Below are 5,173 nucleotides of genomic sequence, written 5' to 3'. Positions count from 1 at the left end.
TTTGGTCCGGATGACACGATGTCAAATATTTCCAAAAACAATTTGAAATGTGGACTCCTCAGACCACAGAACACTTTTCCACTTTGCATGAGTCCATCTTAGATGATCTCTGGCCCAGAGAAGCCGGCGGCGTTTCTGGATGTTGTTGATAAATGGCTTTCGCTTTGCATAGTAGAGCTTTAACTTGCACTTAGAGATGTAGCGACGAGCTGTATTAAGTGACAGTGGTTTTCTGAAGTGTTCCTGAGCCCACGTGGTGATATCCTTTAGAGATTGATGTCGGTTTTTGATACAGTGCCGTCTGAGGAATCGAAGGTCACGGTCATTCAATGTTGGTTTCCGGCCATGCCGCTTACGTGGAGTGATTTCTCCAGATTCTCTGAACCTTTTGATGATATTATGGACCGTAGATGTTGAAATCCCTAAATTTCTTGCAATTGCACTTTGAGAAACGTTGTTCTTAAACTGTTTGACTCTTTGCTCACGCAGTTGTGGACAAAGGGGTGTACCTCGCCCCATCCTTTCTTGTGAAAGACTGAGCATTTTTTTCCGGAAGCTGTTTTTATACCCAATCATGGCACCCACCTGTTCCCAATTAGCCTGCACACCTGTGGGATGTTCCAAATAAGTGTTTGATGAGCATTCCTCAACTTTATCAGTATTTATTGCCACCTTTCCCAACTTCTTTGTCACGTGTTGCTAGCATCAAATTATAAAGTTAATGATTATTTGCAAAAAAAAAAAAAAGTTTATCAGTTTGAACATCAAATATGTTGTCTTTGTAGCATATTCAACTGAATATGGGTTGAAAATGATTTGCAAATCATTGTATTCCGTTTATATTTACATCTAACTGAATTTCCCAACTCATATGGAAACGGGGTGTGTAATATTATTATTTAGGAACAAGTCAATACAGTATTTGCAGTTTCGTGCGTGGGGCGGGTGTGCTACCCACAATGCACTGCGGCGGCTCCTGCCATTTAAATAGCGCCTCTTGCCACTCAGACCAGCAGATTCCCAGCGGCAGTCAAGCGATGATCATAGCCAACTTTGTACCTGTTTTTAAAAAAGACAAACATAAACGAGCAGCCAAAGACTCTGCTTCAAGGGTTTCGCTTCTTCCTGCCGGATGGTGAACTTTCTTGAGCGTCTTTTTTGTTAAAAGAATTTTCCAAGGACGTGAAAAGGCTGTCATGTTGAAAACAGAGCAAAGGTAGGAAGTCTCATGTTTTCATGCTAATTGTAGCACTTTTTAGCTTCGCGCGTCTCAGTCTTTACCTGGAAAAAAAAACATTTCCCCTTGTTAATGTCGATAAATATTAAGCCCAGGCTGAGTAACGACCGTTTAAACGCAATGCAAACACTTATTGGGTGTTTTTAAATATTAGGTAACATGACTTCCGGTTAATGTCGAGCACATCGAATGTTTCCAAGTTGAACTCGTTTTAAAATGTTCAGCATTTGCAGTTGTGAAAGTGAGTGTTTCGTCATCTCAGTGTTATTTAATGTGTTTTATGACGACATGACTTACATTATGTTTTGATTGTAGGCAGAATAAGAGCTAACTTTTGATGTGTTTTATATTCTAATGACATACATGCGTGTCATGTTTCTACAGTTCTCAAAACATCTACGGTGGCCGACAGGGTTGATTGAGTCTTAAAGCGCCTGCACACAGAAATTAATCAGAAGCTCACAAACACCGTAAATCAAATGCAACCGGAAGATGCTGCAACTTTAATAAAACTGAAAGCACGTCAACCCTGCCAGATAAAAAAAAAACTGCATGAAAGAAAGCGGAACTGCATTTTTTTAAATTGTGCCCTAACATTCACAATCCTTATGTTAGACAAGCACACATGTTTTTCATTTGTGTTATGCATTCTAACTCGTAAATAAACGCCAGCAAAAAGTCAGCTAGGCCCTTTTCCACCACAGGGACTTACCCAGGTAAATTAAGTTCTCCCTGTGTTTCCACCAAAACCTACCCAGGTAGTTTTTTAGTTCTTCAGGAGCCTTTCGGAGTTCCTCCACGCTCGGTGGGACTTTTCGAAGGGACCCTGAAGCCTTTCGGGGGACTTTACTGTCAAACGCTGGTTGGTTGATCACCGATGGGGGCGTTCCTAAAACATATTTTTTAAACACACGCCCACCACGAGGATGACTTGTTTATTTCTTGTGTATTTCTATCACAACAAATGGAGATAAAGAACGAAAGGAGCTTTCGACTTGCAGCAACTTTTGTGGGGCATCTTTGTGCTGAAGAGCGCTGATCAGGGGAGCAGTGAGCAGCAGCGGTGGCCGTGCCCGGGAATAATTTTTGGTGATTTAACCCCCAATTCCAACCCTTGATGCTGAATGCCAAGCAGGGAGGTAATGGGTCCCATTTTTATAGTCTTTGGTATGACTCGGCCAGGGTTCGAACTCACGACCTCAGGGCGGTGATGGGTCAAATGCAGAGGATAATTTCACCACACCTAGTGTGTGTGTGACAACCATTGGTACACACACATCTTGCAGTGTTTTTACTCCGCTGTAGTCTTTAAACAATATGCAGTGTAGCTGCTGACAGAAGCACATTGTATATGTGTTATATAATTTCATAGTTGGTTAGAGTAAATATATACAATGTGTAAATACAAGTTCATATTTACATATAATATGATTAAAAATGTATTTTCTTTGGTAATTTCATGCAAGTATATGTTAACTTTATTTTTGTTACAAAACTCATGTAAATTGGAGAGGACTAGGGATGTCCGATAATGGCTTTTTGCTGATATCCGATATTCCGATTTTGTCCAACTCTTTAATTACTGATATCAACCGATATTTGCAGTCGTGGAATCAACACATTATGCCTAATTTGGACAACCAGGTATGGTGAAGATAAGGTACTTTAAAAAAAAATAAAAATAATAATAATGATAAAATAAGATAAATTAATTAAACATTTTCTTGAATAAAAAAGAAAGTAAAACAATATAAAAACAGTTACATAGAAACTAATAATTAATGAAAATTAGTAAAATTAACTGTTAAAGGTTAGTACTATTAGTGGACCAGCAGCACGCACAATCATGTGTGCTTACGGACTGTATCCCTTGCAGAATGTATTGATATATATTGATATATAATGTAGGAACCAGAATATTAATAACAGAAAGAAGTGTGTAACTTGTGTTTTTTATGTTGATTTAATAATATATATATATATATATATATATATATATATATATATAATTAAAAAAAAGATACCGATAATTTACGATATTACATTTTAACGCATTTATCAGCCGATATCGGCAGGCCAATATCGGACATCTCTAGAGAGGACCATATTTTTTGTTCCGGTTTGGTCACATTGTTGGGGGCACAATTAATATGTGACGGAATAAGGGAAGCAGCATGAGACAGTAAACGGGCTACGATCGGTCGCTGCTAGCATGCTAGCAGCTAACGGGCTACGATAGACTGACCATCCGTCCTCTTTTCACCGGCCATGTCCTCTTTTGCGGAGCTGTCAGGGCGGAGTTTCATTCTGATTCTGATAAATGCCTCAAATGTCCGGCATTTTGAGTATTGTTTACACAACGTGCAGTACGCTACTTAATTTGTCCGTGTGGAAACTCGTTCGGTACACTTCCGCACCGAAACGAAACCCCCGCACCGAAACGAAACCCCCGTACCGAAACGGTTCGATACAAATGCACGTACCGTTACACCCCAAAACGTAGCCTATGCGCATAGCATAGATCCAACGAATTGCTGACTAAATTAATCGCCAACTATTTTTATAATCGATTTAATCGATTAGTTGTTGCAGCCCTAATGTGTGTGTGTGTGTGTGTGTGTGTGTGTGTGTGTGTGTGTGTGTGTGTGTGTGTGTGTGTGTGTGTGTGTGTGTGTGTGTGTGTGTGTGTGTGTGTGTGTGTGTGTGTGTGTGTGTGTGTGTGTGTGTAAAAATAAATAATACTTGACTTGGTGAATTCTAGCTGTAAATATACTCCTCCCCTCTTAACCACGCCCCCCCCCCCCCCCCCCCCCCCCCCCCCCCCCTCCCGAAATCGGAGGTCTCAAGGTTGGCAAGTATGCTTCTCGTTGAGATGAAGAATCAATCAAAATCCACCCGGAGGTTTAAAAAAAAAAAAAGAGAGAAAAAAAGTGGCCGCAAACGAGTGTCTTTCTCGCAAGTTGAATGTCAAAGTTTACCATCTTCTCGGTTTATGGCCACATCCTCCTACTATCCAGGTAAGAGGCATGATTTATAATCTCGAGTAACTTTCAGTAGCGATGCAGCCGCTCACCAAGTTTTTTGGGGGGTTTGTGTGTGTTTGGCATTTGCAGCATTGTTTTATTTCATAGCATTTGTGTAGCAGAGTTAATGTGATTGCTGCTTCTTTATTTAGCATTTTCCCATTGCATTTTGTTTTACATAATTATCATTCGTGTACACTCCTGTCAGTCACTGTAAAAACCAAAAAAGTACTGTGCAGTGATGCAAATATAGCACCGGGCTAGCAACAGCATTAGATCATATATTTCCTTGATTCTAGGATATGTGTTGCTCTGCATGAATTCAGCCGTTAAAATAATAATAAAATGACCATACTGTTGCTGTTCTCTATATGTGAATTATCTTTGTAAACTGTTGTCCTGTATTATTAGATTGCATTAGATTGTGCAGTTGTACCCAACGCTGTGACCTGTGATTGTGTGTGCTTGCAGTATAACAAGGGTTTACAGGAAGTGTCCATTTGTACGTTAGAATATATAAAACACAGTGATAAAAAGTGGTACAAACTAGGCCTGGGTGATACGGCTAAAAACGATCACAATATGTGTTTTTTGTATAGGTCGATATCGAAAAATTCTATGTTTTTATCACCTCTCTAATAAGGAGCAGGAGAAAAATATATGAAATGTAAACCTTTTTATTTTAAATGCAACCCTTCTCTGATTATAATTCTCTCAGCCATTCAGACGGAAAGGAAATGTCAACACAACCATAGAAAACAATCAATGTAAACAAAATTGTAAATTCACATTGAACACTTAACAATAACCTCTTTAAGTTATGGTGCAAAAGGAATATGTAGGTAATGTTTAATAAAGTGTAACAAAATGGCGCAAAGTATGAAAATGCGACTTTGATAAACCCGAGAACTAT

The sequence above is a fragment of the Nerophis lumbriciformis genome, linkage group LG29 (assembly GCF_033978685.3).
Source record: "Nerophis lumbriciformis linkage group LG29, RoL_Nlum_v2.1, whole genome shotgun sequence".
Classification (NCBI taxonomy): Eukaryota; Metazoa; Chordata; class Actinopteri; order Syngnathiformes; family Syngnathidae; genus Nerophis; species Nerophis lumbriciformis.
This window is presented reverse-complemented; position numbering follows the sequence as displayed.